The sequence below is a fragment of the Hippoglossus stenolepis genome, chromosome 1, assembly GCF_022539355.2.
Source record: "Hippoglossus stenolepis isolate QCI-W04-F060 chromosome 1, HSTE1.2, whole genome shotgun sequence".
Taxonomy (NCBI): Eukaryota; Metazoa; Chordata; class Actinopteri; order Pleuronectiformes; family Pleuronectidae; genus Hippoglossus; species Hippoglossus stenolepis.
In genome coordinates this window covers 22,722,180-22,747,309 of record NC_061483.1, presented here as the reverse complement: position 1 = coordinate 22,747,309, position 25,130 = coordinate 22,722,180, and positions in this window count along the sequence as shown.

Genomic DNA, 25,130 nt, shown 5'->3' with positions numbered 1-25,130 from the left:
TCCTGCTGAAGCAAGAGCATGAACAAAATTAGGTTGCGGGTTGAACATGCCAGTCGCCAACCAGCCTGCACCAAAGACCCTCCAGCAGGCCAGGCAGATCCCATGGCTGGATGTGGGCAATGACATCTTCAGGAGAATGCAGGAGGAAGCATTACAGCCTTCAGTGGCCACCAGGATTGCTATGGTAACTGAGCGATCTGGGAACATCCGAAGAGCAAAATCTTTATCTCCTAAAGGTGGGTGGCGAAAAATAATTTGCTATTTCCAGTCCAACAAGTGAGGCAGCAATGAATTTGATAATTAACACAAGCCCTTCACAAACATGCTGACATTTGCAGATGGACTGTATGTCCTGTAAAAATACACACACACACTGATTGAACAAGCCCAAAACAGAACCAAAGCCAGACAATGAATGTGAAAGGGTTAAGAGTCTGATCCTTTGATCACTTCCAAGATCCAGGAACTTTGCCACCTAAACCATTATTGTCCCATGAACTTAACAAGCAGAGGCAGCCTTCAGCCAATTACAGGGAGGCATTAGCGTTAGGCGGGAGTGTGTGTTATATGAGACAACCAATTAAAATCACTTATGGGTCGGGTAATACCTGGTGATTTAGACTTGAACAAAACGCCTTTGGGAGGATTATCCCTTGTGTAACCTGATCTTATTCGCTTTCATTCAAAAACACACACACGTTTGTGATCCCATACTGCTGAGGCGGGGCATTGACTTCCATTCATTGTGGAGAGTCAAACCCTAACCCCGACCATTATCAATTCATGCCGTTACCTCAATTCACACCTTACTGCTTACCTAAACCAGGATCTCACTAAAGTTTTGCTTCATTAGGACCCAGCTTTGGCTCCCATTGAGGACGACCACTGAAGCTACAAGCTTTGCAAACCCTGCAGACACAGACACACACTAACACAATACACAGATGACAGATGACAAGACAACTGGACATTGGGCTGCATCCATGTACATGCCTTTGTCATTCCCAGACAGGCAATTATGAGGCATACTCAAATCTACAGACAACAGATATAGAGGATTGTTTGCAAACCCATGGTTGCAGATTCACACCCACTTTTTTGGCTCTGCCACCACTTGCCTTCCTACTGACCTTCTAGCCTCCCACTAATCAAATTGCATTCTTTCTACTATATTTGTTTCTCCCTTTTTAGTGCATCTATCATGATGAAAAGCTTTTGACAATGCGGACACCCATTTTCTATAAATGACAATGGTTGACCTGTAAGTGGACTGTGGAAATCTGATATAAATATACAATTATACAAGACAAACTAAATAGTAAAAAGGCAAGTCTGGAATCAGTTTATGGTAAACTGAACTGGAAAGTAATGCTGTAGACGACAGTTTGGCCTATTTTGCTGGTGTATAAGGAGGGACAATGTGACAAGTGATGACCACTTTTGCAGATGAAATGTAAACTTTCTCTGTATATTTGGTCTCCAAAAACTGGCCTGGACAACACAACTTTGTCAATGATCTTTCGAGTTAATTGAAACTTGTAAGATTCATCTAAATTAGAATTTAATAAGTCATTGATAAGTAAACAGTTCTAATTCTGTTTTCCATATATTTTTACCGGCTGCCGTTGCCAATCACCTCAATTCAGGCCGAAAGTTCTGCTTACAGTCTAAAGACAATAAAACTTGTATACAGAATGTTAAAAGGAATTTCTCTACAAAAAGTCACCATACAGCAAAATATATTCTGAGCCATACTTTTTTTTGAATGCAAAATTGAACTCCATAGACAACAACAATTGGAGGAACAATGGCCAGTTTGAACTGTGTCTACAAAGATCCTGAAAGTCAGAAATACAGTCTGACTGATGCCAGTCAATCCCATGGGATTTATTCTAAGCCTTCAATCTAATCCTTAACAGGTTTGGTTTTCGGGCCTTGTGTCTGCGCTTTAAAATGTGTTTGCACTCTGGTTCAAAAGAACACATGGCAATTCTGAGAAGATGAAAGTTTAAGTTTTGATAATACAGTTGAGATCGCTGTTGACATCGAACCCATGTACAACTCAAGCAACGAGCCCATACAATGACATCATTATGACCTCTGCCATTCTAGAACAACTGAGACAAACTTAGCCCCACCGTTTCTCACTCACATGGTCTGCACAGACAATAACTTCAAAATCTTGCCATTCATGGACACCAGCCAAAACCATCATGTAGCCTAATGCAGCGCGAGAGGTCTGATAATGAGCTAATGGCTAGTGCTGTACAGCCATTTGACTGGCATGACCGATTCGCAAGCTCTGTTTGCTTTTCACCTACTTGTGGCTCAACTGTATTGCCAATGATACCATTAATTCTCCCCATGGGCATTTTTTTAAGGCATCCACAGAAAATCATTGAAACAACCAAAAACCTCAAATGGGCACGGTCAGTGTGGGCTAAGTTTAAACTGGCACAGTGGAGTGTACTTTCTTCCACCTCGAGACCACTGACGCTGACCTCAACATGCAGAGAGATGGTTTAAGGGATGTGTTTGCCTCGGCTAGATGTGTCTTCTAGATCACTAACTGTGAGGAAATGAAGTATTCTCAGGTTGTTGTGGTGGTCTGGGTGAGACTGGTCTTCACTTTACCCCATTTCTACCCACCACAAAAGCATCTTTCCAGGGGTTAAGAAAAGAACAGAAGTGGGAAAAATAAATGTTTTTCCAGGACCTTGTAAAATACCCACGTCTGGAGACAAATTCTTTGACTTGAATAAGCCTTGTATAAAGAGATTTCGGAAAGAGAAAGAAAACCAGAATTAGCTGACAAAGGAAGAGATCAGTAGTTCTACACAGAATGAGATAAAAATAAAAACAGCTGACTAGCACTAAGCCTTTTAATCTCTCTGGTTTGGAAATATAAATAGCATTTCTGGCAGTCATTTAAATTCATCCGTCTAAAACAAAATCATACAGTCTGCCAAAATGTATGACACAGACACTCTCCATGAGAACATTAGTCCAACAATTTGAAGCCTTGCACTCACAAATCACTGTACAAAGCACAACAGGGAACAAAGCAAAATTGACCTTTAAAATAATTAAGCTGAAACATTATCATCATGTTCCCAATTTTTTTCCTCTCCTAGATCAGAACAACTGGTTTGCCATTTCAGAGCTGGCAGGGGCAAAGCCCATCTATGATTTCAGTTCAGAGCTGCCGGGCTGAGGGGCCAAGCTGGCCAGTGCCCATCTGGAGCGGGCCAAGTGTCTGCTCCACTCAGGCTCAATGCACAGTGGTGATTACTGCGATGGTGCGGCGGCGGTCATGGTGGTGTGCTTATAAATATAAGCCCTGGTCTGATCCCTCTTGTTCATAAACAGAGGTTTGGAGCTCCTGTGGGAACCAAGCACAAAGGCTTGTGGGTCTCTGAGGGCAAGTGTGCTCCACAGCCACTATACTACCTCAGGTTTGTCTGGCCAGCTGGTGGTGTCTCACCAGATGAGGATGGCTGGGCAGCAAATAAGGGCACTGAACAACAGAACAGAGGGATGGAGCAACGGTTGGCACCAGCAGAGATGGTGGCAAAGATATGAAGGCTGGAGCATGAGAGTGGATAGAGGCCACAGGGCACTACTTCAACTGGGAGTTTCTGCTGAACTGTGGAAAAGGATTATTTTGCCTACACTTGAGAGACTGAGTAAAGAGTAGTAGTGGATATGGACTCTCCAAGGAAAATACAACATCCATAACCTCTGAGCGCAATCATTTTATAGATGTTACATGAAAATAACCAGCCCAACAGTACAGAGTTTGATTGTGATAACGGCCTTGAATCCCAAACACATGATGTCTGAGACTTGATCTAATTAGCATAGCATGGGTTGAACCCAAGTGGTGGCATTCTCCAGTGAACTTGCACTGCCATGTTGCCCACTAATCCGTGCCTGGATCAGCTCACCAACTCCCCGCCCTTCCCTACTGCTGCCCGCCAGCGGTCATATGGCTCACAATGTCTGCTCCATGCCCTATCCTATATTAGCATTAGCATCAAGGGTTAAGCCGCTAATGCTGCCAGCTGTGCATGGCTGCCCCCTCCACAGAAATCCCTTTTGAACAATAGAACGACATGGGGGTAGGACAGTTGGGATGGGGTGGACTGGAATCCCCGGGGGGTAAGCGTGGCTGTAGTGCCCTCTTGTGCCAAGTGTTTTCATTTGATATACAGTACAAGAGAGTGGCAACATAAAAATAACTAACATTAACATTGTAAATAAATAATAAATGCAACCAAGAGTCATAAGTTAAATAATAAATATCTATCTAGTTAAATTTACGGTGTAATAAACAGCCGCATAATTCAAAAGTGTTTTACGGTAACATCTACTCTCAAATTTACAACATAGTTTTGCACAGCTTAAACATCAAAATACTTTAAATGGAGGTATGTCGTGTGCCACAATACAGTAAATAAATTAAAGGTGTTATTTGTTACATGTTTAACCTATAAGTATCGAATTATTATGAATTGTAAATATTACGTAGGTATTTCTGTTTATTCTGCTTTGCTTTTAATGGGTAAGCGCAGTAGCAATTGAAACCCTTTATTCTGGCTGTGCCGGTGCTTTACTAAAGCGTGTCAAGACAGTACACGGGTGTAGTGCACAGCAGAGAAGGGCATGGCTGAGCTGGGGACACTGCTTTCTCAGTTAAGCTGATAATTGCCCTTATTGATGTATAAAAGATATCCCACAGAGCCTTGTGAAACACCATTAGCAGGCAAAAGCTGAATTGTTCATGAGCTGCCTCCAAATGAGGAAGAAGGGCAAAAAAAGTCTGTAGATTAATAAGACTTCCCCTGGAGTGTGATAATAACATGATGTATGTGTGTGTGGGCCTGTGTGTGAATGTGTATTTTCAGCCAGGCCTCTGAAGAGTTTCCATTACTAAAAGACATTATTCTGGCAAACTAATGTACTTTAAATCTCAAATTGAGGGGAAAAGATGTAATGTCATTTAGCATACAGGGGAAGGGTGATGGTCATTATCATAACAGCCCTCCTCATTTCGACTAAGGCCGATGAAGCCTAAATGATAACACTTAAAATGCACACTAGTGAGGCACTGTGCGAGGCCAAATCTTCCATGGAGACTAGTCTATAGTGAACGACATGAAAGTAAGTGGCTCTAATAAGGTGGATCTTTGCCTCCGGAGGCTCCTGATGCCCATTAGAGGTCGAAATGCCACTAACAAAAACCAGTGGCTCCAAGGGACAATAAATAGAGTACACTGATTATACCGCAGCAGAGACAACCATGGCCCTGGATCAGAGAGGAAGTGCAGAGTGCAGAAACGCCTGAAAAAGCTCTGTGAAACTTTATGAACAAAATCTCAACCTTGTATTGTAATATTAACATTAAAAAACTCCTATGAAAAGAAAAGGGTTGACATGCCATTTAAATAAGTGCACAGCAACATACGAACTATGCTTAATTATTAACTTGCAAGTCAAGAAGACTTCTACCGCTTGCACCATCCTGTTATACATTATATAAAATCTGGATAAACCCAAACTTTTTCTACTTTATGTTTTTGAGCAAGAGCTTGAAAAGGGAAGTTGAAAGAACCTATTACAAATATTCATAGGCTTGACTGAAAGAGGAAATTTGTGAAATATTAAACAGAGCATTGCGCACTGTATCTAACAATTCCTGAAGTCTCTGTATATGTATTCAAATCCAAACCTCCTAATTATTCAGAAAGGGAAGCCGCAGACATTCTGACTGGGCTTATGAATGAGAAAAGACATCTTGTTAAGTTAGGAATTCTCTTTGTGTTAGCAAGGTTTCTCTAGTTAATCTGGCACTTTTCTTGATCTCAATTGGAATGCACAGAGAAAATGCCTGCGATATTGAGCCAGCGGAGAACAATGAAAGAAATGGATATAACAACAGGTGTTAGGTTTCTAATCAATTCTCTAACTTACTGCTCCAAAGAAGACTCATACTTTTTTTTAATGAGGACGCGGGGGTGTATCTTTCTGGCTCCACTTACATGCCAGATTACAGCTCCAATTAAGTCAACTTTCACTTCTACATCAAGTGGAATTATCCCTTTGTTGTGGAAACCTTGTTTGTTGTTGGTATTCCAGACAAAAAACCAGCAAATGTTGACTAGAACACCTATATCCTTCAAACAGGCGAAAAACGTATAGCAGAGCCAGAAACTGAGACACAGAAAGATCAAATCTTAACTTTGCTTGACTGCATGGGTTAATGTGGTTGCTCTGTGTGTAAAGTCTATCTGCTCAAATACTTGTGTGCACGCTCATTTATCTGGCTGTGAGTAAATGTGTGTTATCCAGTTGTCACACCCCCAGTGCCCTGGCATTAAGCAGAAGGAGGGGTGAGAGGTCGGGTCAGGGGCAGCCACGACCTTTCATTCTCCACGGCACAGTGTCATCCTTTGGGCAAGGTAAACAAACAGGCCTAGCCCCGGGGCAAGGTGGGCTCAGCAGGGTGGCATTGCCGGGTCAGGGTATAGCCTGGGACAAGACAGGGATGGGATGGCAGCCTCTGATAGATGCTGCTCATTATTTTCACCCCAGAAAACTGGGACAATTACAAACAGAGAGATGCCATGGCAACTGTGGTATGAGGTCACAGGCAAAGGGCTTTTCATCCGAGCCACGTTTGTCAACTGAGCCACAAAATAGTGCGGACACATGCACTCAGAGGACACATGCATTTAATGGAACAAAAAACTTTTGTGGGAATAGCAACATAACGGACACAGTATTGTTTTGACAATGCTTGACCTCTTGTGTGACAGGCACAAAGAATAGTAAAAGGCAGGATAATATTATATTCTTTTATGATCTGACCAGCCTGGACATTGTGAACATTTCTATCCCTAATGAGGAACAATTAGTTTTTTTTAGTTAAAACTAGTTTTTAACATGACCCATTCAGTGTACAAATAAAAGAACCAAAAGCTCAAGTGAACTTGCTCTGAACTTATCACAACACCTCATTACCCTCATAACCTGCAAGTCCCCCAGATCCCAAATGTAACCAAGTCAGGGAAACTGAATTTTTTGTGCAGTCCTTTTTTGGTGATTCTTTTTTTTATGACCTGCATATTTTCACAGGTTGTTTTGTATAATTTAAAGAGACTGTAAGGGAATGAGGGGTGTGTGTCATGATGTCTCTCTGAACTACCTATATTTACTACTGAAAGTGAATTCTTTATGAGAGCACAGATATCAAAGACAGCGGGATCAAAAAGGATTTAATAAGCTACCCACTGTTCTATGAAACCTGAACTTTCATGTCATGTATTTTCCTTGGTTTCTTCATTTTGGGCTTTGGGCCAAGAAACTGACACTAAAGGCAAACGTGTAGTCACATAGTCATTCTCTATTCCTTTAATTGGTTAGTCTGTATACCTTGTAGCGGAGAAAGTCCCAGTCGCTGGCAAGTGCTGATTTTTTAAACAGTGTCAGTTTTGTACCACAGCAGCTTTCTGCTCTTCTTATAGCGTTATCTTGGTAAGTTTCCTTTGCTTCCTTTACCAAGAGTATTAATAATATTTTCATGTGTGTGCATGTACATCTCCTGGTTAAGTACAATAATTAGATAAAACATTAATTCATAATGATTTGACAAGACTGAATAAATGTTGTTAATTATCTTCACACAAGGAGGCAAAGATTTCAGATGTTTGATTAATAACTATGCAACCACACAGAGTGTGGCGTGTTGTAACACAGTTGTTGTAAACAAAGTGCAAATAGCAAAATTATTCTCTAAATTAAAATGTGTTTTATCATAAGATCGTTGGATTGCAACATTTACTACATTCCTACCTGGTGTTACAATGTGATTTTTCTGGGTGATCAGATTGAAATCATAATGTGCTTGACAACATGAAAGTACTTGCTAAATGCAACAAAAAAAAACACTTTTTTGTATGACACAGACACTCTCCATTCTTTTCTTTGAATCGCTCAGTGAGTGATCCAATCATTGTGCTGGAACTGGGTGAAGCCTTTGCATGTTCACAGTTTTCATGGTATTTGAAGGACACAATTCTCTCTACAGACTTTTCCAAAGAGGACAGAGGACATTTTTGTTGATACCATTTTCTATGCTATTTTTTAATTTACATTCTACTAGAAAAGTGTGTCATTGTGAAGCAACTCACACTGCTGATAAAGCTACTTCCAAACAATGTTTGACTTTAACAAATCTCTGTTAAACCCTACAATGGATGGGTGTATGCAGCTACTATATTAACATGCATTTAAAGACTGTGTCAACCTAAATTTTAAAAAATGAGGGTGGTTAAATACTTTTAGGAAAGCAGCATACACAAATAGTCTTTCATTGGATACAACAATATGCATGTGGATTCATACTGTTTTGGGAATAGGAAGAAAACAGATGGATACAAGGGTTCATGGTAATTTTAGGTGTCTGAATGGATGGTTTACTGTTGCTCCACAGATGTAGATGCACAGAGAGATGAATGTGTTGTTCAAGATAAATGTTAGTTCAAAATACGCATACCAGCAATGTGACACCGTGTGAACAAAGACAAGCTAAATCTCAAACCTCATTCATCTGATGGTTTCTGTGAACATGGTTTAAAACAGGTGAAGAGAAGAAGTTGCCATGTCTGCTATTGTTTTGTAAAAAACGTTTTAAATGCTATAGTCTGCATAGCACTGTTATAAAAAGAGGGGTTCCCTAATTCAGCTGTGTAGTCATGACTTATGATTAGGATATCCATGACTAAGAACCACAGAACTGTACCTGCAATAACACCCAATTATCTCTTGCTACTTTATAGGAGACGATGTTCTCACTGTAATTTGCTGCGGACCACACTATTATGGTGATCACAGGATTGTGGCTAGGTAGGACTGGTTTATTTGTGGTGATTGTACGTGGGTTTAACAGCTGTCAGCACCATACTAACACAGTTCCCTTCTTTAAGCTTACAACAACAAAAGTTGTCTGTGCCTTTGTCAACACTGTATTAAGGAAATCTGATTGAAACCACAGTAGATGGAGTGGATGAAGGAAGTGGATTACATAGAAGTAGAAGATTTGGCTGTTGTGGGTGTCGTGGCTCTGCTCCTTTCTTCCTAAATGAATTAGCAGTGCTTAAGAAATAGTTGAGTTCCTGGTGAAAAATCCCATTATGCTATGTATTATTAAAAAGTATATATACAGTACATTATATTTACCTGCATGTTACCATTCCAGCTAAAGTTAAGCCAGAGCAGAGACTCAGCTCCACATATCGCCAGGCTGGTATGTGCAAAGCTGCCTTGAAAATCATCTGATGGCCAAAACCCCTACTTATACCAAATAGAAGAAATACAGCCCTACCCTGGATGCTACACCTTAACTCTAATCTCCTGGCTCCCAAGCGGTGACGGTCCCCTGTGGAGGAACCTCACAAGACCCTCTGATGTCACCGGCTGCTGCGGTGTTATGTATTCTCCCCAGAGGATTACAGTTGCTCACTGCAACGGTGTATATGTCAACTCATGTCTTGGGGTATTGACACATTGCTGTTGTACTGCAGTGCATAGTGCCTACTGTATCCATCAATACTTTGAGAATACATTGCATGGATGAAGCAGCATGCAAGGCAGCAGTTCAATGCCGCAGAGGAAATTCACAGGGGTGAGTTGTATACAGCATGTGATGAATTTAGCATAGAAAAGCGCAGCTGAAGTTGTGCTAAGAAGGCTGCCTGCTGTGAATACACAACAGGCTTAAAGAACCCAGGATGCAAATGTTTTCAACAAAGGACTCGCACACAGACACAAACATGGAGTGTGTCAGCTCCATGCAGTCTGCATGCTATACTTTTTCTAAACATCCACCGCTATACCTGATTTGAAATTAGTCAAGCTGTCCGATGTTTGCAGGAAACATTGGAATACAATCCTGAAGCCGGGCGAGACGGGCTGGTTGCATGGGTGATTAACATTTAATGTTAATGGTAGGCTTATGTTCAGGGCAACTGCACTGGGGTTAAGTAATGATAATAGCAGAGTTGGCCACACCACATCTGTAATAACGCTGTCTGCAAAGCGTGATGTGATGATTGTTAAATTACTACTCTCTGCAGCGTTTACTGAAGAGTCAAACAAGCAGTTTGACTGTCAGGCAACAGACTGTCAGGCAGCAGAAGACAGAGACACACACTGACACTGCTCACAGACTTACATACATAAGAGCAGGGTAATAGAATACAATGCTGCTTAAGTATGAATGAAAAAAATAATGATTCACCCAAAATCAAACAGTGAAAAGAGGGGGGTTGAGATTTCCTGGAAATGATAAATTAGTGAAATTTACATGATCCTATTATAGTTTTAGGACAATGTTGAATTTTGTTTGAATCATGGGAGGGGTGTTTCCATTCAAGGATGATCAGACATGGTCTTCATTTATTAAGCTGTGTTTACTGAGACGATGAAACAACATCATCAATCATTCTTAAAGACTAGTGCTCCGATGGGGAGAATTAGAATGCATTACAGATGTCACGCACCATCAAGCTAAACATCTCATTTCCACCTCGCTGTGCGCTGTGTCTGCTCTGTGTCTGGGGCACGGATCTCGCTCTGTCTGTGGAGCATTTGTGTGTGTGTATGTGTGTGTCAGTGTTTGTCTGTGCATGTTTACGGTTAAGTGCTCTTGTGGCCATTCTCCCTGGGGCAAGGTATCCATCACCGTCGAAGCAGTTTTTCAACTGGGCACAGCTTAGGCCCTGGAGCCTGCTCCGGTCCCCTGGATATGTCCCTGGGGGTCTCTCGATGTCAGGGGATACCACCTGCACCAAACACACTCACACACACTTGCACACACACGCTAATACAAATCACTGTGACCCTAACACTCTTCTAATGCCCTCATTAGGTGATTAGTCCCAGAGGCGGGACTAAACTAACATTACCCACTTCCAATACCCTGCTCTGCCCCTGGGGATAATGGTGGAGTCAGGTGGGGGTACAATTCACACAAACACACAATGGGGTGAAATTCATAAATCTTGTTTTGTTTTTTATACTGTGTTCTACTGAGATGCATGAATTAAGGTAAGCTCTTTATTACTCACTTGAATACCAAATACAAATTAGAAAATTATGATTGTAGCGAGAAATGTTTTTTTTTTTAATAGATACATTTGATTGCAGTTTTCTCACAATATTTGTTGCAGATAATTCATCAACAGTAACAAGACATGCTGGTTGAACAAATAGTTCAACAGCTCTTTTTTGATCAGAGTTAAAGATTAAAATCATTTTTAAAAAGTGTAAAAAAAAAAGATGATTGTGCAGTGCAGAGGTTTCAAATCTTATTGTGAGGGTCAATATTATGTTAAATTGACTTTATTTGTATAGTCGTTTTCTCATATTGTCCACTCGAAGCCACACTCACCCATTCCCACAGCACTATATACACACATGGTCGGCATAGCCATCAGGTCAAATTTAGGGTTTAGCATCTTAGCCCTCATTTCTCTTAGTGCTCACCTTTTCCAATTTATGCGGCAGTTACATTTTTGTCATGTCTATGATTCCGTATTTGAATGTGGTTGTTAATTATTATCACTGTTGAAGTCATGTGTTTGTCTGTGTTAAACTTTAATTTTATAATTAAATATCCTTTGTACGGGACATTTGTCAGCGTATGATGTGTTTAAATGTGCTTAATAAATAAGGTTGATTTATTTTACATACTGTGTGTGTGTGTGTGTGTGTGTGTGTGTGTGTGTGTGTGTGTGTGTGTGTGTGTGTGTGTGTGCATCTACTCATGTAAGTTTGCCCTCTTGCATGCATATGTGTGATTGGGCGGAGGAGGTGTGGTTTCTCTTTCCATATCTCCCCCCATATTTATTAATTCATCCAGCATTCCTCCAGCCTGCTGTGTCTAACAACAATGAACTGCAGAAACCAACCACAAACGCCTCTCCAGGAATATTAAAGTCAGTGGCTTTGCTGTCATAATTAACAATGAAATATTGATGCCTATAACTTCTTCTGTGGTCCCTGTGAGCAAGCCTTGAAGACACAATGGCTGAGGAGGAAACTGTGTGTGTGTGTGTGTCTGCGAGCCTGCGAACCTGAGTCACCGATGAATAATTGACAGCAACATAATTAGCTTGGTGCTCTATTGTGTTACCACGTTTCCCGCACATCCAAGAAGCATGTTCTGCTGTGAAGAAAAATGTCAAACACAGGCACAGAGAGATCTCAGAAGATGTATAATTGAAATGTATTAGAAAAAAAAGTGCTTTTGACCTTGTGTTGCATGTTCAGTTAACAAATACTGTGATAAATTAATTATGATTAAAATGTAAGGAAAGTTGTTTTTTTCTTATCCCAATCCTTAAGCGCCGTAGGAAGAACCATCTGTAGTGATTAAGCCTGATGCGTTATCTCTTTAATCTATGCTCACTGACACGACTTTTACCTTCACACGCTGCTGTGACTGACTGTAACAAGAACATGGTGGAACACAACACACACACACACACACACACACACACACACACACACACACACACACACACACACACACACACACACACACAGTAACTTGCATAAAGAAGTTTGAGAACATGCGACTGATAAAATAAATGATTAATTCACAAGAGAAACCTACATATGACTAGAACGACAGTACGCACTGCACTCGTGTGGTTGTGGTATTGTTAAAACGGCGGTAGGTAACATATGACACATGTACTACACAGGTATACAGAAAAGTAGACCCCTGCAGTCACTGAAAATGGAGTGATGGTAACAAAGTGTGATAGCACCTGACCTGCACCGAGCATGCAGCGCACACACACGTTGCTATTCTTGTGGTTTTGTGTTGTTGTCAGAATAACACTCAAAAGATATAACGGCATCCAGGACAGATGTATCAAAACCTGGGCCCCCATATATAGAATTTGTTCTATAACGTTTATCACTCACTTGAGCCAGTTGGAGCTGGGATGCAGTTTGTGATGTAATGTTCCTATATTAAACACTACTACACAATGTACACATCAGTAATGTATTTTTTTTTAACTTTTTTTTCTGTCTATTAGTATTAAAAAAATACTCACAACAAGACAGTCCCAGCTCATTATTACTTCCACCAACGAGGTTATGTTTTCCTCTGTTTGTTTGTGTGTCTGTTTTTTAGTAGGATTATGCCAAAAAACTACAAGATGGATTACCATGAAACTGTCTATCATCAAATGTTGGTGCGGACCCCGATTTGGGGGCAGATCAACACATTTTTCATCACTTGTCTTTAACATTCCATTTTTTTTATATTTTTACTGATTTCTCAGAGAATAATTCATGGATCTTCTGGTATTATACTGTGAATGGAAAACTTGAAAAATCACAAATAGCATAGACAGAGGTCATTTTCAAATGGAAATGTCCCTTTTCTTTTACTATAGATTCTGAACACTTTAGTCATGTTTTAGTGATGCCCAGTGTAACATTAACAAACAAACACAATTTTGTGCATTTTACATAATTATTGACCCAACATGTAGGCAAATATGTCCAGAAAAATGTCACTATGCTGCGTAGAGGATCAGATAGAAAGGCAGCATTTGCCAACCACTTGTAGAGAAACCACTTCTGGTTAACTCCAAATATGTAAGCAATTTTACAAAACCACCGCATCCATTATTACAACATTATTTTAATTTGAGATGTAGATTAACTAAATGAATGTAAACCCTTCATGATGCGGCATCACCTTTCTGATAGCACAGCTCATCTAATAATGACATAGAACTGCCTAATACTATGCAAAAGGCAAATTTACACAAAAAATAAATCACAAGTGAATCACTGGAAGCCAACAAATCCAAAGCTAACTGAGGGCTGTCTGCTGAACACCATCCTCATGCCATGGAATTAAATAATCCCTCTCATCTGCTCAGACTTGTTAACAAAGCTGTCAGCTTGTTTTTACAACCAAACAGGCCTCAGTCAGGCCCTCTATCTGACAGAGGAGAAGGAGCAGACTCCATTCAATGCTTCAAACAGCAGTAATACTTCCCTACATTACTTACACACACACACACACACACACACACACACACACACACACACACACACACACACACACACACACACACACACACACACACACACACACTTCCCGCTTCCTCTTTCCCTCTTGTGTCGACTAAATGTCAACTCTCTAGACATACAGCCTTGTTTGCAGCCAATGATTACCTCATAGCTAATTAATCCTGATTCAATCAATGTGAACTGTTCAGATATGGTGTGTGTGTGTGCACATGGTTGTGTGTGTGTGTGTGTTTATGCCACTCTTATATGTGCGCCTGAGAGAGAGACATTGTAATCAAAAGGGAGGACCGGTAGTTTACATAATGATGGATGGCACTCAGTGAGAGGCCTATTCTAATCAGCAGGACCTTTTCCCCATGGTAGAGGAGGTGGTAGCCGAGAGGATGGGGAAGGCTGATTGACAGTTGAGAAGCTTTAGCGAGTGTGAATGTGTGTGTGTGTGTGTGTGGGGGGGTATTGTTAGAATTTCTATGAATCTATCGACCATATTTCTAATAGAAGCCAAAAAACACTATGTAGATAAGGGGAACAAGAGCAATAAGAGATTCAGGGAGAAAATGAGAGCGATAATTGACATGTCATATTGGCTTAATCTGACAAATGATGAAGAAAATCCTGGCAACAAACAGTCAGAAAGAGATTAATCAATAAACACATTTACATACACGTGTATACAAGGGAAATTACACTGATTGTATCTTTTGTCACCCTCAAACTGAGCAGGTGGCTATGAAGACAGGATCAGTTCGCAAAAAAAAGAGCCAAAGATGTCCAGTCAAGTCAGATTTATTTAAATAGCACACTAAAATCAACGGGAGTGTGGCTCAAGTGCTTTATAATCATGGCAAAAGATAAGATGTGCAACGATAGAAAAAAAATCTGTAAAAAACAGAGTAGAGTACATAGAAAGACAAAGTAAAATAACGATCGGCTGTAACAGAATCATAAGACAGCAAGCTGAATTAAAAGCATGTTTAAAAAGGTAGCACTTAAAATTATAAATATTATACAGATAATTTAAAATTATCGACATTGGGGCAAGACCTGACGCAAGCTTGGGGGCAGTAGCAGAAAAAGTTGTCAGAGGGTTATGGTGATTAGGGCCAACGCCGGGTCCAATGTACTGTATATGTAACGACCTGCTTCAGCCCCTAACCAGAACGTTCCACAGATTTCTTTGTAGTTTTGGACTGGAGAATCTCCTGCTGTGTTGTTCATGTGTAAAAGGCAACTTTAGGAGACACTACAGATGCCATTATCCGGACATTCTCCTGAGTCCACGGCCTTTAGTTTTCAGATGGGAGAGAGAGAGTGAGGTTTAGTTACCGCTTTGTGTCCCTATTCGGCGAAGAGACAATGTGTTAGTTTGGAATGCATACTGAAGAAGACTTCAGTTTAATGGCTGCTCTTTCTATAGTCTCCCCTCTGCACTGCACCAAACCACACGAGGTGCTGGCATGCATCATATATCAAACGTCCAGGGGAATTAAAGAAGGAAACATGTTTGTTGTCACACTCCCTCTGTTCATTAGCGGCACTCGAGGAACCGTCCCCAGGTAGCCTGTTTCGGGTCTTTTTCTGGAGTGACTTTAGAGAAGTTCTATGGCATGTTTAAAAGATCATTTGTAGATATTCAACACAAACAAACCAGCCTCATTTAAAATGTTAAGGCATAGTGTATATTCAGGGCTTGTTTGCATTCGAGCAAACATGGTGGTGTAAACAGGTTATAAATATATGAGTATTCTTATTTATCCGGGATTTTCTAAGATAATTAAAAGTAATTAGTTAACACGCATTAATAAGTGAGGGAAAAAGCTGTCGCCTCTTTTCAGATGACACTGAAGGGGGGACGGGGATAAAAGGGTGACCCAGATATACTATTAAAAAAATCTTTAATCAACCCCTCTCTGAGTAACAAACTTGTCAAATGTACTGAGAGATGGATGGTGTCTCTCTTGAGTTCCAAATATTTATCACGTATCACGGTGGCAACAGCAAAACCTCGCCGGACTAGTGATTACATGTAAAACATTGTTGTTTTGATTCTGATTGATTTCTAGGTTCAAATATGATGCAAGCTGTGTTTTAACATGAGGTTTTCAGTAAGCATTATAAACAACACAGTTGGGCAGTGGTGCCTCACATTACCTCTGTGTTGTGATTAACAGTCAAAAAGACGTGCCAGCTTATAAGGTGAACTGGAGACTACACAGTAAAGGGAAAGCAAGTGTAAATATAATTTCTGTTGCCCTGTTGGCAACTTTCAATCACTTATTTTTTCTCTTGATTTGAGTTCTATTTATGTTTTCTTTTTATTTATATAGTTATTTATAATGTTATATGTATCAAGCTTCAATCTCTTTTTTCAAGAGTCAAGGGTTTGATAACGACATCTTAGGAATCGTTGCAAAATTCTTTAAAATGAGATCGGGCAGTCTGGCTCTACTTTCAACCATTGAAGCACTCTGTCTCTTACCCAGTGAATTCTGGGATACTGATCATGGCAGAGATGCAGAGATGGACCGAGTTAATTGTTTCTGAGCAATGACTCAAAGGCAAGGATTCCTCCATTTGAAAAATAGTTGAGAAAATTAACAATTATGATTTTTAGTTTGTCATTTCTGGGATTGGGACTCAAGGTTGCTAAAGACACTTAAGGCAAACACAATCAGACATATCATTGAAATAGTAAATGACAGAAAATTATCTGAGACACTAGATATATTCATTACAATCACCTGCAAAGCAGTAGCACTGATGCCTAGTGATGGCATTTATTTTGAATATGGACATCGACAAAAGAAACAGCTTCACTGACATGATTTGGTCAATTCTACGTGCTCACTGGCTATCACTGAGGTCATCTGCTTAATGTATGATGGCACACAGAATGCAAAATTGAACAAATCCTCCTCGTCTTTTTCTTACATACCCGGCCCAAATATTCGTCTGCAGCGTCATTGTGTAACAAACGGTGTGTTTGCTAAACTTGTGTGTGGAAACACTTCGATCAAAGGCAAACTGCCGATGAGAATCAGACTGCCACAATTACCGAGTCATTAGGTACAGTAAGGGAAGAACAACAGTGATGTTTCAACACCCATTCAGCTCCCTCTGGAACAGGAGCTGGAGGTGGCTGATTACACACTCATAATTGCAGGCACAGGCAGTCTCCAATACAAACACACACAAAGAGTGACACCCACACGCAGCTATTCTCACATATGCAAGCACACTCAAACATCCACAGACTCACTCTGAAAGCTGCACAGGTGGTGCCTCGTATGAGGTCTGCACTCCACATCAAAAGGACACCTCTGACATCTCAGATCGCTCACAAATGATGATGCACAGAGATCTTTTGCCACTACAAAGGCAGAACAAAAGAACTGACATGAAAGAGAAGTCAATAAACATAAGGCGTTTAATAAAACATTTTTTTTTTCTGCTGAATACACTACAAAGGTGTTTTACTGTTTCCCCCCTCAAACGACACAACAAAAAGAAAGAGAACTCTTGAGTCACAGGACTGACTGCTGAGAGTGGCAACCATCCAGTCCCCTTCAGTCAGGATGAGCCTGCCCTGGTTAGAGTGCAGGAAATGTGAGGGCAAGTGAAGGCATCGTTGCACCCTCAATAAAGACACATTTTAGTGTGTATGTGCACTCAGAGGAGATATGTGGGTAACGTACAAACCCACATCACTTAAACTCAAATCTCTTTTTTCACTGTAGTTGACACACTAGTTTTCTAATTAGTTTTACGAGACACATAAAAAAGTCCCTGTTACAATGGCACACTGTGCACACGCACACACACACTGGCTCACAACTTGTACCGAATATGACCAGTATCAAAGTATGCTGCACACAGCCTCACACAGTGTGCTGAAGTGCGCACACACACTGACACATACACACAGAGCAGAAGCAGCTGTACAGAGACCATGTGCCCAGTGCAGAGGCGGCTGAGTGAGTAGGAGCGGTGGCTTACAGATGTTCAATGTCCCACAGCAGTTGTTGGAGCTGCAGTGAAGTGTCAGCCCAGGAGGACGGAGAGCCGAGGCACAGCAGCATAGAAACAGAATGGAACATGAGGTCACACTCAAAGACTCGCAGCCCACAGCACCTCAAACTCCTGGCACTGCCAACCGTCTGTGAGCAAACATCAAGTCAACACAAGTCTGGGGTGTGGGGGGGGGTAGACGATGACTAATCTGAATTTCATCAACTACAGGTAGTGGGTTTTTCTTTCCTCTGGATCAGTGCTGCTCACCAATGCTTAGCAAGCCAATATGTGGTGAGTCACTTTGGGAGTCATTTTTTTCATAATTAAAAACAGGCTATTACCTTATGATGCAAATTTGTTTGATCTCTTCTGTGCCAAGTGTTGTTTTTTTTTATCAGCGATTACATATCTACAGTAGCTTGGATACCGTTTTGTTGTTTCAATGAGTTTGTCCAAAATGTTGTTTGTCCAAAATCCAAATTAATTAAACATTTAATGTCCATGCCAAAACTGCACTAAACAGCCTTACAACATGAATACAATTAACGTGATTTAACATTTAGCATTTGTGTCTCTGCAGACACTGTGGTTTGTTTGAGAGTTGAGTGATGGGAAAACTGCTCCTAAGTTAATAGGCAGGGGAAGCTGCAGAAATTGCAGGTGACACCAACTGAAGGCTTTTCCAGGAGGTTTGTGCCAAGGTGAAAATGTCCCAGGTCACTTTTCCCTCTGATGTGGCACTGAAAGATGTCTGTGGTTGTTTAGACACCTCTCACCGCCTTTTCTTTTTTGAGAGACTGGTTCATCCGTGTATGTTCATGCTGGTTTGGGCCTCGTATGCCCAACTCTGCCTGTATGAAGTAACATAAAAACAAACCCAGATGAAACCCGAGGGTGATTTCCTATGTGTTTCAACATTCTGAGTACTCTTTCAAACAGATGATGCAACGTAATTCAAAAGTTCACTTATTTTTGATGTTTCAAATGACTTCGCTTGTTCCTGCTTTTCCTCATTTCAAACATTCATCGGAGGCGCTCAGGCTGTTTCATGTTTGCGTGCGTGCAAATGTATCAGTGGCTGGGCGAGTGTTGTGTTTGTCTGTGTGTACAAGCTCGTGTGCAGGTCAGTGTGTGCTTAAGTCGACTGAAGGATCACACACGCACTGCGCTGTAACATGAATATTCTGCTTTGGGTCTGGCTGCTGTGGTTTCCCCCGGTATGGGGAGCCGTGTAGATGGAGGTGGGGGTGGTACACTCTCTAATGGGCTACCAGGGGACCTGACACCACTCTCCAGAGACACATGGGCTCCATACATCCCAGCCTGCAGCCTTTGTCAAAATGCACACTTCCTCAGATATTCCTTTTCAAATCTATTAACACCAAACTCAAATCCGCACCCAATTAGGCGAAGCAGAGCAACTTCATAGGAACTGCGTCAGACACATGGCACGAGAAAGTTCTGATGATGCGTGTGTATGGGCGAGTGCATTTTTGCTTATTATTATGCCATGTGAGCATGTAAGAGTAAATTTACAGTGCATTACAGTTGGTCTTTTAGACAAGGGTATGTGACCATGTGGTGAGAGATGATTCAAATGACAGCTCATCAGGATTAAACCACAGAAGTTTATCAAGAGAAATGATTATCAAATTAAGAGAAATACACTCTGTGTGCCCCCCACCCCTGGAAAATTATGGAATACATATTATGCAGGTTGGAAGTTTGTATTCGCCAGTTTCTTTGGGTGCGCATAGATTGATTTTACAAGAAAAGACATAATTACAATAATTGCCTGTGTTAATCCAAGACTGAACATGAGCTTTATTCGCATTTGTGCAAGTCCTTGATTGTATTTGAGTGGACGTTTGTGTCAGTATCAGCATCCGTGTGTGTGTGTGTGTGTGTGTGTGTGTGTGTGTGTGTGTGTGTGTGTCACCTGTCTCCATGACCACCATGGAAAGCAGTGTGCCTCCTGCCCTCTTTAATCAGAGTAGCACAATGGCGAGGCTAAAGCCGCCTTATCTCGACACAATCAGATTAGAGAGGATTGCTGCTCTGCTAAGCACCACAAAGTAAGGACCCCCCACCCCTCCACCCACTTTTCTCGGATCAAGATGATTTGATTAATAATTCGTGATCATATTATCCTTTAAGAAGCATAAATTGTTTTATTTTTATTTATTTATTTCCGCTTTGTTTCTATGTTTTTTTTTCCTCCACAGGCTAAACAGAGATTGAAAGATTATCTTCCTACCTGAGCAAATGCCTTCTCTTCCCTCCCTCCCACTCGCTCTCCCTCAATTCAGATCTCCCCTTTCGCTTTCTGGTGATTTTGTTGTTAGTTCCACCAGTGGCCAGATGGGGGTGCCATGCCTGCTGCACACAGTGGGGGCCTCCTCCACACCTAATCTCATCAAAATAAACATGCCCGCAGTTGTCAGCTCCTCCAGCAGCGAGAGGCAGGGAGGGAGGGTGTTATAGAAACAGGTCAGGCTAATCATGCATATAATTGCATTTTGACATTTTGGGCTACTGGGACCAGACCTTTGGATATCAGGTTATCCTCGCAGCACTTAAGTGATTAACAAATAAAAATGCAGCTCTGAAACTTAATTAGATATTATGTCTCATCCATGCCTACGGGGTGGGGCTTTAAGGTAGTTGTTGTCAGTGGGTGAGAGCGATGGGGGCAGTGTACTTAGGTAAATCAGGAAACATCAGAAGGTGAAGAAACACGATTTTACAAAAGAGAAACAACCGTTAGAATTTTTCGTTTCCAAAATTTAGCACTTCCATTTTGGAAGTCTACAGACTGCAGGTACGACCCAGGTCATTATGATTTTATAAACGGACAGCACTTCATTATCATCACGCGTTTACTTCTTGTTTGCTTGTAGGAATAATTAGAATTACCCCTCCTTGTGGCACAGCAAAGGAAAAGAAACATTTACACTCATTTTCATCAAAAAGACACTTTGGGCTGTGAGAAGCCTGCTATGTCTCTTTCTACCTTATCAAACTAACGGAGAGGAGTAAACAGCCGCCAGTCATCATTAGACTGTTCAGCAAAATCAAAATTCAATTGCAATCATGAAAAGACCCCAGTGTAAAATACCCCAAAAATACTACCAATAAACAGTATGGGCAAATAGAATTAGACAACTATCTACAGAACTGTATTACTTACTAAATAATGCTTGTGAACTTTGATCTCTGGATATTGCATGGCCTTATCTTCCTACTATGTATCATACCATTGCTTTCAAAGCAAAACAGAGTTCAAGTTCTAATTCTTTAATTTTAATAGTATAATCGTAGGTTTGCTTTAGTTTTTTTCTAGAGCAAAACAGTGTATACTATACTTATGATTATTAATATCATGACACCAACCACCTCTCACTCGGCATCTGTGAAGATTGAAGGAAAAATATGTTTTCAAAACCCTGTAGTTTCAAAGCTTGATTCCAAAACAAGGAAGTTGAAGTCACTCTTCCTCCACATGCAAAAAGGCACACTGCCCTTCAGTAGACAAACCTTTAACAGAAGAGCCCCCCCAAGTTTGAGACCACACCCGGTACCCCACAGATAATAAAGACTGTTGTGTGTAGATTGATAGTGCTCCCTACAGTATGAGTCAAATGGAGTTCTCACTGGCCACTACCTGATTCTCTGCTCACCTCTCTTCTTATCCCCATGTTGGAACCAGCTCTTGAACACGATTAGCTACTTTTCTACTTTACTTATTCATGGGCCAACTTGGACCTCTGAACACAGAGGGCACAATCCACCTCCCGTTCCTGCTCTATCATTCTCAAGTCCACCTGCACTGCTGAACTCCCTGTAACAAACAGATTATGTCCATTTGATTGTGTCGATTCTTTGTCCTGCTTCTGCCCCAGCAGACTTAGTCACCATTCATCTCGGACTTCACTCATTGTCCATTGTATGATAACTGTAGATCACTCTCCCAGCCTTAATTTTCATATAAGATTTCAAAGATGCAAGACATATGACATTGTTTGCATCATGGTATCAAGACTGGTGACATACTATACATACTATATTTCAAACAGCTGTTGTACGCCATTAGCTGTGTTTCTTAGTTTATCAGTATAAACTTCCTTTTCCAAGGGCTAGTGAATAAAACTATACTACTCCATCAAATGAACTTAACTTTTTTATTGAAAAGGTACCAACTTAAGTGTCCCTAAGGACAATTAAGCCTCAAGCAATCAATTGTGGCTTGGCCATTCAGAAGACCACTGGCCATTGGGACCAAGGATGGTGAAAACCTGCTGATGCTGAGCCCCTCAGGTATAAGCTACCATTTATTGAGCTAATTTGCTCTATTAAAGTAATTGGATCTATTGATATAAGCATATGACAGAGAGCATTTTGTTACAGGTGGTATCTACAGTGTGTTACTGGTTGAACTGCATGATATGAAATGGGAAGTGGATGAATGAGGCACTTCTCAGTGACCACTAATGACACAAATTTAAACAAGTAAATGACACTTTTGTTTTGAGTAGCCCTCAAATGAACATTGTCCTCATCACTGGCAGATCCTATCAATGACTGGGTTTTACAAAATACTTTCAGTTTCACACTGAGGCTAAATGACAGCATGACGGTGTTCTAAACAATATGATATATTTGTCCTTGACTGACCCTGGAGTTGCATTTTATGACGGCTGTATCTTTTAGGTCTGATTAAAAATAACTTACATTTACATTACATTTTAACCCTATTGACAAGACATGAATACTGAATCTTTATCAGTGTCTTGCAATTTGGTATTTACTGCACTGACTGGATAACACATTTAATTAAAATCAGGGTCATTAAAATATTCAGCACATCAGTAGCACTGAATGTGATGTGGGCATGTGAGTGTCAGCCTGCTCCACCCTATCCCCTTCAGAGCTCATCATCAGCACAAAGACTGTGATGAAGACATGGCTGTCGACAGACGTCCCGGACCATGTCTGTGTTTGTGCGTCTGCTTCAAGGGACAACAAGAGCCATCAGTCAGAGAGGATCGGCAGTGAAAGGAAGGGATGCTAGGGGGGCTGGGGTTGAGGATATGGGAGGGTGAACAAGGGAGGACTGGGCCTCAGCTGTCTGCTCCATGCACTCACATATGGCTCAGTGTCCTGGTAGCACTATGTTAAATGACAAAGAGTGCCCTTCCTCCTCATCATCACAGACAGACACACCTTTACAGTCACCCCTGTCTGTCTGTAGATCTGCACACATGCAGATGTGTACGCACACAGACCCGCGCGTACATTTTCAGACACAATCGCACATATACACAAGTGCGTGTGCACACAATACATGCACACGCACATTCACAGGCAGCCACACTCATCTCCTGCATTTTGCATAGGTGACACTTTTCATTATTCAAAGCTTCTTTCTGGGTATGCGGTGTGCACATCGAGAGGCGACATGCACTCTCTCCAAACAAGGTACACCTTAATTATGCATGCTCAGACTACAGGCATCACATTTTGGTGTGTGTGTGTATGTGTGTGTGTGTGTGTGTGTGTATGTGTATGTGTGTACACATGTGTTTTGTGCTTATTTGCCTAATTGTGAGTGTTTATATGTGGGACATGTGCATGAGTAGCATCATCGGTATACCTTAGAGTGTCTCTGTAACCATACTGTTTGTCTGTATGCAAGTAATCAGCAACTCTGCATTCACCTGTATGCTGATCATCGTATCTCATTGTTCTGTCTGTCCTCCTTGCAGCTTTACATGTGCATCCGTGACAAAGCCTGTATGATAATCTAATATTATCTATATCTGTGAACAAACCACAATACGTTTTGAGTCGTCAATTTAATAGTTAAACAGTGAGTTAAATGTGCACAAGGCTCGGGAAAGCCAGCCTCCGTGAGCTAAACCAATTCAGTGTGTGAACAGATGAGATGCAGTGTGTCATGAAGGTGCTCCCACCTGACCCCCCCCCCCTCATCCGAGCCAACTTCCGCTGCGAGCTCTCGACAACACATATTTGTATCGTTGTTATTTGCTTAGTCTCTTTATCTACCTGACAGGGTTTCAAACTCGCACATCTCTCCCAGAAGAGACAGCGGTGATGAAACAATTTGAAAGATGGCAGCTCTGCTCGTTCGCTCAGCATTACAGCTCACTGTGAAACACACAAGTAGGCTTTCATTTAGGCGATTACACCAGATTAAAATTTCCATTAATGTTGGGGAGTGCACGTTCCTTTAGAAGAGGCCTCTGCTTTGAGCGTTGACACAACAGCGCATTAGAACAGTGAGCATCACATTAACCGGCAGCACTGGCAGCTCAGAGGTGCAGCAAGACAGGGATTTTCAGCTTGATTGGGTTTTCATCTTGGAGTAAAGGAATGAATTATTTATTTTCCGACTTGAATGTGTATGTGAGTATGCGCGGGTGTGTGTGTGTGTGTGTGTGTTTGTGATGGATGAAAAAGCCAAGCCAAGGTAAATACTTTAAAACATTCTACCTTCCTCTTGATGCAGAAAAACAACAAGCTTCGGGGTCAGAGAGCAACGTTCCCAAAAGTGAAATTCCAGCAATTATTCACGGGAGATCCACAGCGGGTGCTCAGGGCAACATGTCCGCACCCTTGAGTGGGCAGAGGAGACTGACAGCCCCATTATAAAACGGCCCGCGTGACAGATAAATATTTCAGACACAAATAAATAAAGGATGCCCGGCGTTTTCCCTCTGAATGGCTTTTCACAGCCCAATGCCCACAGCCGCTTGCCCCGGGATCTCCTGACGGCACCCTTCACCCCTCCCTCACTATCACCCCTCCACCTATTCCACCTCAGGCTCTATGCAACACCCCAAAACAGGCTGCCGACCCTCCTGATGTTGCCCCCCCCCCACCACCACACACACATACACACACACACGACCACAGTCCTCCTCCTCCTCCTTTGCTCATATCCCCTGGGCCAACCACCCCTGGCAGCAACGTGC